The 15,211-nt window shown below is 36.3% G+C and overlaps 1 protein-coding gene across 1 annotated transcript in view; it reads right to left on the reverse strand.

Moving 5' to 3' along the window:
• TENM4 (teneurin transmembrane protein 4) overlaps positions 1–15,211 on the reverse strand; it is a 2,712,352-nt gene that overhangs the window by 1,844,836 nt on the left and 852,305 nt on the right. The window contains exons 5-6 of the mRNA XM_077867222.1: positions 13,156–13,207; positions 10,979–11,123 (exon numbers count right to left, since the gene is read on the reverse strand). The gene's annotated coding sequence lies outside the window, so the exon portion shown is untranslated. The remainder of the gene's footprint in view (positions 1–10,978; positions 11,124–13,155; positions 13,208–15,211) is intronic.

Raw genomic sequence — 15,211 nt, forward strand, 5'->3', positions numbered from 1 at the left:
TTAAATATAACACCATGGATGAATTTTAGCAACAAAATATTGAATGAAAAAGCAAGCAGTAACAGACTACATATAGGATGGCACCATTATTATTGCAATCCATTTTATTTTTTTTTACATGTATGTCTTCCCACTAGACTATTAGTTCTTTGGGGACAAATTTATTTTATTTATTTATTTTTCCCCCTAGAATAGTTTTATTTATTTATTTATTATTAATTAATTAATTAATTAATTTTTTATTGGAGTTCAATTTGCCAACATATAGCATAACACCCAGTGCTCATCCCGCCAAGTGCCCCCCTCAGTGCCCATCACCCAGTCACCCCAACCCCCCACACCCCCCCAACCCACCTCCCTTTCCACTACCCCTTATTTGTTTCCCAGAGTTAGGTGTCTCTCATGTGAGGACAAATTATTTTAAATTCATCTTGGTAATATTTGTATTTCCTCAACATTTGCCATGGTGTTCAATCCATCAGATGCACTTGATACATATTTATTCAATGTGTTGGACTCATCAATCTATGACCATTCTGGTTTCCAATTATCCTTTGGATTCTGAACTATCTGACATCTCCTGTTTTGATTTGGCTCCTGATTTCAGTCTCCTTCTGAACCTGATATTGCTCTATGTGATATATTTTAGTTTATTTATTTATTTTTTTTATAACAATAAATCTTTATTTTTTTTTTAATTTTTATTTATTTATGATAGTCACAGAGAGAGAGAGAGGCAGAGACACAGTCAGAGGGAGAAGCAGGCTCCATGCACCGGGAGCCCGATGTGGGATTCGATCCCGGGTCTCCAGGATCGCGCCCTGGGCCAAAGGCAGGCGCCAAACCGCTGCGCCACCCAGGGATCCCTATGTGATATATTTTAACATAACATCTATATCCTTCTCTATGTCTGATTTCAGATTGTTCCTATTTATGGTTTGCTACTCCAGTGGTAGAAACAGCAGATGGAAGAAATCTCTGACCAATCTTCACTTTGAAGTACAGAACTCTTATCTGTTCCACTAATGATGTAAGATGTGCAAAACTAGTTTCATGAATAATTACAGTTTTGAAGAATTACATTGAATCAACATCAATGCTGTGGATTGAAACTCTCCATTCCCAATGCCTCAATCCTCTTAACAATACAAATGGCAATGCAATTCTCTTTGGAAGCTGCTTGATATGTACCATGTTTCCAAATCATTCATAGGGTCCTAGAACAGTTCCAGTGCATTGGAAGGAAATATGAAATTCATTACTCCAGCAAGTCACCAAGGATAAGAATTGTTTCCACAGCAGCAGCAGCATCATATATAATCTTCCAGTCTCAGTTTGAGGGCTTCTAAGGACACAGAGCTCACTATGTCAGATGTAGTCCTTCCATTATTGCATGGTTCTAATTGGCCAAAATCTTTCCTTCTATTCATCCAAACTATCATTTTCTACTCCTCTCTCTCTTTCTTTCTTTAATCTGAAAAAGGGAAAGCAATATAAGGAAGACAATGAAGACTTGGAACTTGGCGTTTTGTCTGAAATTCTGTTCCACGAGTGACCTTAGCCAATGCCCTTGAAACTCCACAGTCTCAGTTTTCTCATCCATAAATGAATATAAAACACCCAACCAACAATGTGCCTTACAATATACTGGGTCTTCAATGAATGTAAATTTATTTTAAAATAAATCACACAACCCTTCCTTCAGAAATAATGATATTAAACCATGGTCACTTCTGTGATCACTTGTGCTGAGTCTACTTCTGTCCACTACTTTTATCTCCTTATCACTCACTCTACCTAAAGACTAATAGTGTGAAAGGAGGCCACTCTGGCCACAACATTTTTGCTCCTCCTGGGCCAGAGGACTCTTCTATTACAGGAATGCAGGAAAGGAAAGCAGGAGAAAACTGTCTAATGATATATGAAGTACATAGCATTTAAACTAGAAGACATTGTTAAAACCCAGAATGTTGTGTGTCCTAGAGCAAGTCTTTTTGCCCCTCAACCTCTCTTTCTTGATCTGTACAACAGAGATAACAATGCTTACATTTTGTGTCTATTCTGAGGGTTGAATGAGAAAAGTCTATCAAACAGTGCTTAGAAGTCTTCTAGTTAGCTAATAGGGCTCAGGAAATGGTAGTTGTCATTATTATTTGGTACACTGACACTGTTCTCACCATCGGTATATTGAGATAGTATCAGCAGCCTGAAATAACAAATAACTTTTCATTCATTTTTATTATTCAAATTAATTCTCAAGTTCCCATCTGCTAGACAACCACCCCTGTCAGCATATTCATGCCTTAAATTATCCAAGAAACCAAAGGCTTTATAAATTCCAGTAGGGTCAATCCTATTTCTAAATACACCATGGAAGAATAACTGGATAAGCAGAACGGTTTATGATGGGATGCCATTTTGTACCATGAGCGATTTTATTTCTGCTCTTTGCAGTATAAACTTCATGTAGTGAAGAATGCCCTTATTGTTTGACTAGGTCTCTTCTCACTACTGAGAAGACATGAAAGTAACCTCTCAGAATGTTTTCAGGGAGAAAAGGATGCTGCTCCACTCAGGAATATGCTTAACTGGGGTTACCCCTCGTCATCCCATATGTAGACACAAGATCAATTCCTACATAAATTATCTGACCTCTCTAAGACACAGTCCCCACAAAATGGAGACTTGAATTATGCATTCTTTTGGGTCTTTTTCACATTTATCACTTGTTGATTTTGCAACAAACCCTACAGAATATTTCAGGTTATATGACCAAATTGCTATTAGGTTACACACCTGACACTGGCAATTCCAGAATTCAGCTTCTCCATGATTGTAATGGTATCAATAATAATTAACTTCATGGTGCCAAATTTGATGTTGTTACCATTGTAAAGTTTTTTATAACAGAGTATTTGTTCCTTTTTCTAACTTTTGGGAATTCTGCCTCCTGTTAGATTAGAAACTGCTAGAAAGAACAACCCTGTCTTATTTAATTTTGTTTACTCAGAAACTAAGATAATTCTAGTTCCATTTCTTCATCCATAAAATGGGGATAAGGATAATAAAAATAATAGTAATAATATAAGGCCTTCTTCACTGAATATCTGTAAAGAAAAATAAGATAAAATATATAAAAGTATCATATAGGGGCACCTGGGTGGATCAGTCAGTTGAACAACGACTCTTGGTTTGGGATGGGGTTCAAACCAAACCAATCTCAGGGTCATAGGACTGAGCCCTGCACTGGACTTCCCACTCAGTGAGGAGTCTGCTTGGGATTCTCTCTCTTCCTCTCCTCACTCATGTGCACTTTCTCACTCATAAATAAATAAATAAATAAATAAATAAATAAATAAATAAATAAAATCTTTTGAAAAAGTGTTCAATAATTAATATAATTACTTATATTCCAGTTATGTTAGTTTACAGATGCTCAACTGATCTCCCTTTTAACATTTTTCATTATAAACTCCTGTAGGACAAGGACTAGTTTTTTATCTCTTTGGCATCTGGTATCCAGATATCTAAACCTAATTCCTATTTAGGAAAATATAATTGATAATGCCTGAATATGGATTTCAAGTCATATTAACCTGGTTTCACTTAAATATCAAGAAAAGTTGAACTTCTGATATAAGCAAAACATAGCTGGAAAAATCACAATTTTATAAGTAGCCATAGCTTAAAAACATCTATAATTTTATAAAAGGGGAAGTATTATTGAAAGTCTTTATGAAAAGGGCCATCAGTCTAGAATATGTGCAATAATAATAATAATTCCTTTTGTGTATTATATGTAGTTATACTTCTGAGGCTGTTTAATTCTTATAATACACTGGTACCTATGTTTTACAAACAACCAAGTGAGAATCTCATTGGTTAAGGACCTTGCCCAGGTTTACACAATAAATTAGTGACCTAGTTTGGATGTAGCAATCTAGTTCCTTGGACTTACCATAGGGAAATCATACTGAAGAGAAAGGAGGATCATGAATTAATTAAACCATAATTTTCTCTAATATCAAAGATGCATTCTTTTTCATCCTTAATCTCTAACTTGTTTACTTGGGGTTTTTTTTCAATGTATTACCAAATTTTACAAGTTTTTATTTTATGAATTTAGGAACTGTGCCATATTTATGTTTTTATTTCCATTCCTATGTAAGTCTGTGTTATACATGAGACATTCGATCCTTTTTCAATGAACGAAGGAATGCAACATGTGCTCTTTACATGTGCCTTGTCTTTTCTCTCATACAATGGCCCTCATTTTGTATTCCTCTACACACCTTGTTTCCTATGCCATCGTCTCTATTATACAGTCCTGTTAATCCTCCACTCTCCCAGATTTCACTGTATGATTGGAAAATATTTTCGTTGACCCCCAAAGATTCTTTTTTCCCATTAATCAAACTCCTTCTAAAATTCCATTTGCTCTCTCTACTTGGCTACATCCCAAAAGCCAGATAAATACTGACTTTTTCATAAATTCTCCTCAGATTCAATGCCAAGAATCATTTCTCTTCCACCTCTATATTCTCTCAAAACTAGACCTGATATTTGTGGCACTTAGTACATTTTATATCTGCATCCACATTTATATCCTACAACATTTTGGGCCAGTTAATTCTTTAATTCTTTGCTGTGGGGTACTGACTGTACTGTGGATTGGCAGATGTTTAACAATGTCTTTGGCTTTTATTCACTAGATGTTGATAGCACACACTCAGTTGTGACAACCAAAAATACCTCCAGAAATTGCCAGATATCCCATGGAAAAAAAAATCCCTGCCCCCCACATTGAGAACCTATGATTTAAGTCTATATGCATATCCACATTCATATGCAAAGAATAAGACTGATTGACTGATCTTCATCTATGTTAGGTACTAGGCAAAATAGCGTAGGTTATCTATTTTAGTTTTATTGACGATTTTAAGTGGTATTATTGGCACCAATTTAGACATGAGGAAAGCATGGCTCAGAGAGATAAACAACTTAAAACAAAATGCACTGTAGCATGTACATGTGTCTTTGCACCACGTTACCTGACAATTTAGGATGAGCAGGATTCTTGTCGCTTCCACCTTTCTACCTCCGACAGGGTCTATTGTGTGGTAGTTGTAAAATAATAAAAAAATCAGTGAACCAAAAGAATGCTCTCAGACTTACCACATGAGCTACACATTCTCTCTGGGCTTCACATATTCTGGATTTGCATTACTATGAATTGCCTATCTATTCCTTAACCTTGGTATATTTATTTTAAGGATGTAAATTGGATTAAGTTACATTGCTTAAGTGAAGTATTTAATAATATAATTTTGTTAATCTTTCTGTCTATCTTCAAGTTTTGGTATCATAGTACAATGAAAAACACATGAGCTTTCAGAATCAAAATATTAAATTTAAATTCTCACTTCATGCCTAACCAGCGATGTGGCATTTACTTCAAAAACTAAACATTCCTTGGTTAGTGCAAAGAATATAGAGATGAAAACTGCATTCCTGATTACCTAGAGATTTATACTCTAGTAAAGGGGAACAAAACTTGAAACAAAATTAATTCAAATACAGAGCTATAATGTTAAAAGCATATACAAAGTATAGCGATAGCACAGAGGAAGGAAGGATAAGAATAGGAGGTAAGGATAGGAGAATTTCCAGGAGAGTCAGCAATCATGGTGGGATACACAGAGCCAATACACAAGCATCTTCAACTTCCTTAAGTCTCAATTTCACCATTGAAAATAAGGATAATTATATCTGCTTCACAGGGTTGTTACAACTACTAAATCATCGTGTTGGACAGATGGTAGGTACATGATAAACACTGCCTCCTTTTTATTTCCTTTAAAAGGTAAGGGTCATGTCATCAATCATTTTTTATAGGTCACCTTTTATATGGCCCTAGGAAAATATGAGGAATTTTCATGATTAATTCTTTGTATATAAATCTTCAAATTCTTTGTATATTATTCCCTAAGGAAGATGAGCAAGTTCTACATCCCACTGCAAAATGTTGTACAGATATTTTTATCAGAAAAAAAAAGAAAAAGAAAAAAGGCATCTTCCAAAAGCCTTCCATGACCTTCTTCCTTTTCTTAAAAAAAAAAAAAAAAAAGCAAAAACTATACAACCTGAACATTCTCCCATGGTTGCTTTCTGTTCTGCTCAGTGACAGCAAATACCAGAACAGAACAGAAAACCCTGAAAAGTAAAATCAAATCCCAAGTGCTTTACACATCTTTCTGAGCCTCTATGGAGGATTCTAAAGATTGACTCTTCTGTTATTCAAACTGTTTCACCCACTGCCCTCTGAGAGCTCCAGACTTGGACTGTATTTGGCATCTTTATCCCCTAATGTCCGTTGTCATCAAGATAAGTTTTTATTTCTCTTTGTAAAGTGACAGCAGAGATCTAGAAAGATGAAGAATCTTTCCCCACTGAGCTTCAAATAACTCACTTCTAAAGCACTTCCATAATTCTCACGGTGGCCATGAGGTTGTGAAGTCTCATTATCTCTGACCTTGGTCTTTCTCAGCATCTATGACCCATGAGAACAAAGGTCAGTTGCTGACATTCTTTCATTCAACCAACATTTACTGAACACTTGCCAGGTGCCAGGTATGGTGCTGGGTTATAGGAATATGTCAAGGATTTATTCACTCTGAAATAACAAGGTGAATATAATCTGGTTTTCTTCATTTCAATAGTCTTGTTTTCTTCCCTTTTTGGAAAGCTGTCAATATAGTGAAAACATATTTAGCAAACTTTATATTAGGCATCTTTGCCGCTCCAACTCTTAGTAAGTCTCTCAATATAATATAAAATTCAGAACAGCTTTAAAATGGGCCCTGGTCTTAATATATAGGAATATCTTGAGCTAAAAGTTCAGTATAGAATAATTTCTATCATTAGTGAAATGATCTTTCTACAGTTTATTGTAGTCAGCTCATCTTAAGAAAAAAAAATACTGGGGATCCCTGGGTGGCTCAGTGGTTTAGCGCCTGCCTTTGGCCCAGGGCGCCGTCCTGGAGTCCCGGGATCGAGTCCTGCGTGGAGCTCCCGGCATGAAGCCTGCTTCTCCCTCTGCCTGTGTCTCTGCCTCTCTCTCTCTCTATGTCTATCATGAATAAATAAATAAAATATTTAGAAAAAAAAAGAAAGGCTTTAAAGAAAAAACATACCTACTTGTGTTGTGAGATGTACCTTATATTTCATGATTAGTAGACATTGTTTGCATTGGCCTTGCAAATTACATTCTTTACGTCTCCAGGTGAATTTATCTTGCAAGGGTATTCAATAGCTCTGTTAGATTTGATCTCAATACACACAAATACAACACAAACAAGAACGCATACACTTTACATCCATCTTTTCCCCTTTACATAGGTCTGAATCAGTAGTGAGTACAGTATGGAATTGAGGGATATTCATTGGCCTAGTTGGCTAGAAAGGTCCCAGCTATTCAATTTGAAAGATTCAGAAAAGTTGAGAGATAAACTTGAGTTTGACATGAGATATCAACCTCTAAGGTGTCAAATGCAAAATATCAGACGATGGCAGTTGGGGACACATGGAATTTGGCCAAGCTATACAGCCAAGAGATCCTGAGGTAATAGCTAGAAAGCAGGAGGCAGGGCCCAGCCTCCTGGGAAAGAGTTGGCAGGGCAAGGTGAGGGTGTCAGGCCCATAGCAGGCAAAGATCATAGTACCAGGATCCTTTGTCAGTGAGGACTAGAAGCAGAACATGAGGCCCTAATAGCAGCCTGGAAGCACAATCTGGAAGCACAGTCACACCTGGTGATGGACTGATAAGGGCTATGTGCTAGGTTTCTGAAAGTGCCTAGTATCGCTCTTAAACTTGCACATGAGCAATGCACAGACTATATCTAGATGGCAAGTTTTATCAGGAAAGAATCACATATTCTTCTATTAGGCTAGATTCTCAGAGACTCAGGGACCAGTCAGGGCAGAAGCAATGAAGTATGTGTTGCAACAGGATAGAACCAGCATACCTATGGCACATAGTCTATATAGATACACCTACCCTGGTATACAACATACACTCCTTAAATAATGATATGTGAGTAAATATAAGATAAAGTTTGAATTCAGCCTGTGTGGAAATAAATGTAGTCATTCATTTATTCATTCATTCACTCATTTAATAAATATATACTCAGTGCCAACTATGTGACTCTTGCCTTCGGGTATACAGCAGAAAACAAGGCAGAAAAGGTACTTGCTCTCCTGGAACTTACATTTTGTGAGGAGAGAAAGTGATAATCAAGATTCAAATAGGATAATTTCCAAAAACATGCATGCCTTGGAGACAACAAAATATGGTACAGGGATAAGAATTTTGCCTCTATATCTACATAAAGACAATTATGGCTAAATATAGATTAATAGGACATGAAGGGGCCTAGCTCTGCCTTGCAGATATAATGGTATGTCTACCATTTGTTTTCCTTCCTCTAATCACATTTTCTGATTTGACTGTTATATCACATTCTCTTTTTGCAACCTTCTCCCAAAATTTAATGTTATTTAACTAAAACATATAAATAACATTTAGTTTTCTTCAGCAATATATTTGAAACTAGCTGAAAGGGGCAAACAGAAGGGCAGGGTGAACTTTGGGATCTAGGAAGAACACTCTTCTTCAGAGCACTAGATTATCCAATGCCAGCATATGGTTTATGCATAGTCAGTGCTCAATAAAAATTCTCTTTCCTTGTACCAAGAGAATAAGGAAAAATGGCATATTCTCCTCCTGGGTGTACCCATGACTTTTGACTTTACATTATGCACAAATTAGGTCCCAGTATATGTCAAAACTTTAAATCCACAGATTTCTTTGTGAATTCCTTGCACACATCAGTTTAAGCTCAGTATGACCCAGGGATCACTAGAAGTCTCTTGTGTGTATAAGTGAAGAGCCTTTTGAAAGCTGAAATTTGATTTATAGAAAAGGGAATCATTGCCACAACAAACTATTTTTTTATTATTCTAATGAATGAAAGAAGAGATAAGCTCAACCTCTAATTCTTGTTTGGGTGCCCACATTGCTAAGTTATTAATCTCACCATGCCTCTGTCTTCTTGTTTGTAAATAAAGGGATGCCTAATTGCTTTGAGGCTCAAAAGAATTACATGTTCATGTAAACTCACATACTGAAAATATATAACACAGTGCTTGGCACATAGTACACATTTAATAAACATTTTCTTCCTCTTTGAGGAGCTCTGGGTTTAATTTCACACAAGTTACAAACCGAAACCATAAGGATGAAAATAAAGAATATAAAATTTGAAAATGTGTAATTTACTGAAAGCACAAGAACCATTAATTGTCAGTGATGGTTCTCATTAAACTAGCAGCATATGTTGCTATTATAAGGATGTTTGTCATGAGCTCCTGAGAGGTCTATTAACAATAAAATCCTATTATTCCAGATGTTTCACATCCATGTAATACACCCACAATAATTAATTTCATATGGGCTAAATTCATAAATCTAGAAAACTAGAAAGACACGTTATTCACCACAGAAGGCGTCTTACATTCTATTTATAATCAGACTGAAATGCTAAAAAATGCCATTAATTACAGGGAAGCCCACTATCATTTTTCTTTATCTCTAGAATGGACTTTGAATTTTAAAATAATCCATTATGATTCTAAAGGCAGCATCTGAACAAACAAAGAGAAGAAGTTGCTACCACATTTGCTGCTGCAGCCCCAGCCTCTCCTCCTACGAGCATGGCTATCACTGCCTTTCTGCAGCGACCTCCAGCTGGCATAGGCTGAGCCCCCACTTTGGGTCAGGAACTCTATGGGGGGCTTTACATGTGCCATGGCTTATCTTCTCAAAATCTCTGTTAGTGAGATAACTGCCTCATTTCATGAAATCTTCCCTTTATAGATGATAAATCCCCAAAGAAGTGAAATAACTGATCCAAGGCCACAGCTCCTCAGTAGTAGAGCTAAGATTTGAACTCAGAACTTTTACACCATAATCTGGTTTATTTTCACATTATCAGGTGGCCTAATCCACAGCACCAATAAAAACTTTCATTTATTCTTTGCCTGACTTAACCTGTGAGATAGCCTGAGATATGGAAAGATAGAAAGGGGACTCTCCAACAGAGAGTCTGAAGGGAAACTACTGCAACTACCACTCAGTGCCATAGTTCCCTTCACAGAGGGCTGGACCAAGAATTAAACCCCACATTCAGTAAACCCTATACCTCTTGAAAGCAGAAACCCATCTTTTCTTAGCACCTGTCATTCACTCTGGTACATAAAATCAATGTTTATGGAATGACTATTTATCATACGGCTGGAGATCATGCAAATTTGGGTCACAGAAGGAGAATAATTCAACAGGTGAGATTTTAAGTTTATGGCATTGAGGATTAACTATGGATCAAGAGAGCCTGGAAGAAATAATTTATTGCTTTCAAACTTGAGACTGGAACTGCTAGAACAGCAATTGTATCACAGAAAAAAATAGCTATGTTAGTAGTTAATATTTGTTGAGAAATAGCTATGTGTCAATCACTATACTAAGATTTTTGAATCCTCATAAGAACGTTATGAGATAGATGCTCTTATTGTTATACCTGGGCACAGAGAACTTAAATAAGAAAGATCACACAATAAGATATAGAGCCAGGATTCAATAGCAGAAGTCTGGCCTCAGAGCCTGCTCACCACCACTATACTACATGCCTCTTGTGAATTCAAGCTACACTAATGGGATACCATGGAAGTGGGGATTCTCTTATCTGTTTATAGTTTGTCTATTAGATACTCTTGCAAGAGAAATTTAGCTAGACAGCTGAACTGTCTGTCTGGCCATAGGAATCAGGAAACATCAAAAGGAAAAAAGATAGCCTCCAAGAATCTGGAGAAGCTGGATACCACATAACACAGCGCTAGAACATTTGACATATGCTCTTACCTTTCATCTTCACTGGAACTGTGGCTGGTGGCAGTCTGGTGTTCAGAACTTTGACTTTCAAGTCAAAGAGAGCTGAATTCAAGTCCAGCTCTGATATCTCTTAGTGGTGTGACCTGCGCTGGTTCATGACCTTCCAATCCCTCATCTGTAAAAGGTATGCAATTATAATACCTCTAATATATTAGAGGACACTGGAAAACTTAAGCAAGATAATACAAGTAGATTATTAGTATAATTCTTGGAATATGCTTAAATGTTCATATAGATATTGTCTATCATTAGTAGTCCTCTTTTTACATATGAGAAATCAGAGGATTTGAGGGATGTATAAATAAATGATGAGAGAGAAAAACCACAGATGTTGATGAAAAAATCTCTTCTCTGTTCTATCTCCAAGTAGTGGCAACAAAGAGGAAACTTATATTCATTCAGTAGCTTCTGAGAAATGGCCATTTTGGGCAGCCCGGGTGGCTCAGCGGCTTAGCGCCGCCTTCAGCCCAGGGCCTGATCCTGGAGACCCGGGATCGAGTCCCACGTTGGGCTCCCTGCATGGAGCCTGCTTCTCCCTCTGCCTGTGTCTCTGCCTCTCATGAATAAATAAATTTTAAAAATCTTAAAAAAAAAAGAAATGGCCATTTTTACATTCTACAAAGTCTGTTGGGTCCTGTGTCCAGTGCTAGCTCCAATCCACAAATGTTCTGGGTGAGTTAGTTTTCTGTTCCATTCCACAGATAAGGAATGTCCAAAGTGGAAGTAATCTATTCCTCTCAACCTCATGTGATATAAAAGACAGTGAAATGAAAACAAATAATCAAGGAATCCATTTTCTTTCTGTTTTCAGGTTTATAATATTTTGCCAGAGATGACTTCTAGTAACTACTACCATTATATTTGTTTGCATGAATTTACAAGTTGCAAAGTCTTCCTGCATATATCTCCTGTTAAGTTGCTGGGATGTTGGCATCTCTTTCCCATGATTTGGAAACTGAGGCTTGAAACATTTGAATGCATTGACCCAAGTCATATGAACAACAAGAAGAATTTCATCAAATCTCGTCTCTTGCTTAAAACCTACCATGGCTTCTCGCTGCTCTCAAAATAAAATCTGAATTCCTTTCTTTGACTGCTATATAACCTTGCTGCTGCCAACTTGCCTAACCTCACCTCAGGCCACTCTTCCTTTTGCTTATAATGCTCCCACAACATGAGATTTCCTTCAAAGGAAGAAGATTCTCAGCTCTTTCTTGCCTTGGGCCCTACCTATGGTCTGAGGACACAGAGGCATCCAACTGGCAGAATTTTGGGCAGAACACACCTGAGATGTATAGGAGGCAGTGGGACACAGGTTTCATGTAGAAATTCTAGAGAGTTCTGCTCTGGAATGCTACTGAGGCTCCTTTATATCCCATACATGGAGTTATTGAAGAGAAATTCTGTTTGAAAATTATGGTCCAAAGACCTGGAGGAGACAACTAACATTATTGAGTTCTTGATGTGTGATATCTTCTTAACTTTACATGTGAGTTACATTAGAGGGAAATAGAGTTGATGAGATAAAAATAACTTGTCCAAAGATACACAGTTTCTAAGAGGCAAGTTGGTATTTAAACTCATTTATTGAATTCTACTACATATGACATTTCCCCTCTAAAAGGATGCCTTGATGCTACATTATCAGGATTATTTTACTAGGGCTATTTTAATTTCCTTACTAAGGACTCGAATGGTTCAAGACAGAAAAATGGAGCTAAGCATAAAGGGGGAGTTAGCTGGCCCTGTGTCTGGGGAACACAGCTAGCAGGACTGGGAGACAGGGAAGCCTCAAAAGGAACAGAATTTAGATACACCTTATTTGTAAGATAAAATTATGGAAAAAATCGTGTTTGAATCACATGGTATATTTCTACTAGTTTTAACATATTATGAATTAACAAGAGACATTTAATAAAAGGTTCACCCATCTTCAATTCTACTGTTTCAATTGTTGAAAACAAACAGTACAATTTAATTACATCCTAAAGACTTGTCATGCATAGACAAATTACAATGAATTTTCTAGGGTTTTATGTTAAGAAAATCTACTTTCTGAGATATGTGTGTGGTTAAATATTCCGAAAAGCAGTGTGGGATGGATAATGTTTGGACTTCAGAATCAAAAGGTCCGGGTCAAGGCTCACCTCCTATATTTGCTGAGGAATCAGAATATATCAGGATCTCCTTGTTACTCACCTGCAAAATGAGTGAATTTCTAATATGTATTTGCAGGGCTACTGTTTAAGTAAAAACAATATATATCAAAATATTTTCTATCAAATGTTGAAATCTAGCATGTCTATTCATATTACAAAAGGAATAAATGAATGAACAAGACATGAAAACTTTGAGATCCATTTTAAATAATCTTACCAAGGCATGCTTATTGGTTATGTTTTCATTTTAGAAGTATTAATTCACTACCTACATTAATTCTAACTATGTTTCATATTTCTCTGCAAGAATAAAGGATCACTATTGTTTACTGATAATTATCTTTAAAAATTACTAGAAAACAACATAATAATGATTTAAAAAACTATGCTCACAAAAAGTGTCACAGGATTGCATCAAGATTTTGTGCTCATTCAGTCCCTTTTAGTAGAAAATGATATGGTTCAACTCACTAAACCTTCTACTTTTTATTTTATTATAAAAAAAAACCCTCTTTTTGCTTCATTCTTTTTTTTAGAACTACCTAAAGCTCCCATTATCTTCATAATGCATTTGGAAATGTGAAACCTTTCTTCACACGCTACCTGATTTTTAAGATTTTATAAAATTGCATTTTTCACTTATGCCCACATCAAATGCTTGATTGAATCAATGACTTTTTTTTTTTCTTTTTGCAACCTTTTGAATTCAATAGCAGTTAGTAACAAGGTAAATGTGATTTTTCCCAATCTGTGATTTTGGTTCCAAAACTGAATTTAACAAAGGTTTAAGCTATAGAGTAAATATATATAAAAAGTGTGCGTCCGGGATGGCAAGTATCTAGAACATGAACCACCCTTGCTTATGTCTTGCACCCAGAACAGACATTGCTGATCAACTGCAATTCCCCCTTTGAGGCTACTTTTCAACTTTTCAATACAAATACTGAATCATAAGTTGGTCATAACTAGCTATAAAATGAAATGTGTTTATCCACATAAGCTTATAGATATAATAACTTCTAATGGATGAAAAGAGAAATAATTCAAAGTGGGCAATGCATTGTATATATTCTGGAGAGACAAATACCTAGAGTGGTGATAAAGGAAAGAAGAGCCAGAGTTAGCAATAAAGAAGATAGTCAGTATTTAACCAGAGAACTTAATTTTGTACAAAATTCTGTCAGTAGTCTTAGAATGCATGCCTAGACCCCCTGCCTCTCAGGCAGTCCTTCTCTCTTTGATACGTCTATATGTTTGCACAAATCTAGAGTGAATGTGCTATTTAAGTACATATCATTTTATTTATTTTTAAGATTTTATTTATGTACATATGTATGTATGTATGTATGTATGTATGTATGTATTTTAGAAAGAGAAAGAAAGAGTGCACAAGCAGGGGCGGAGGGAGAGAGAGTGAGAGAATCCTCAAGCAGACTCCCTGCTGAACATGGAGCCCAATGCAAGTTTGATCCTAGTACCCTGAGATCACAACCTGAGCCTAAACCAAGAATTGGACACTCAATCAACTGAGCCACCCAGGTGCCCCAAGTATATATCATTTTAAAAAGTGGTTCTGTTATTCTGGGAATGATTCTGCTGAATATTTGGCCTGTCACTTGACACTTTGTTGGCTTTGGGTATTAATTAGTTCATTTTGGTCATTTTCATCAATTTGTTCATTTTCTCTTAACCTCACTACATGAAATACTTTTTAAAAAATGACTTAGCCCCACATAAAGCTAATATCTGTTCTTTGCTATATATTATTCCAGAGACACCATGGAGTCCACAATTACCTAGACACAAGATTCTCTTATGAAAGACTATGATGAATTTTATATTTATCCTAGTGTTAGAAGATATTTTATGGAGGGGAAGGATGCAGCCCAAACCTAGCTGAGAAAGGAGATGAGGAAAAATATTCAATAAGAATTTAGGAAAACTTTCAAATATGGATGATACATTTTCCATTTAATTACCTGACTATCTCCCTGTACTAATTTTCTCCCTACTCCACTTTCTGGGGCCATTTGACTACCACTTA

Source organism: Canis aureus, chromosome 23 (genome assembly GCF_053574225.1).
Source record: "Canis aureus isolate CA01 chromosome 23, VMU_Caureus_v.1.0, whole genome shotgun sequence".
NCBI classification, from domain to species: domain Eukaryota; kingdom Metazoa; phylum Chordata; class Mammalia; order Carnivora; family Canidae; genus Canis; species Canis aureus.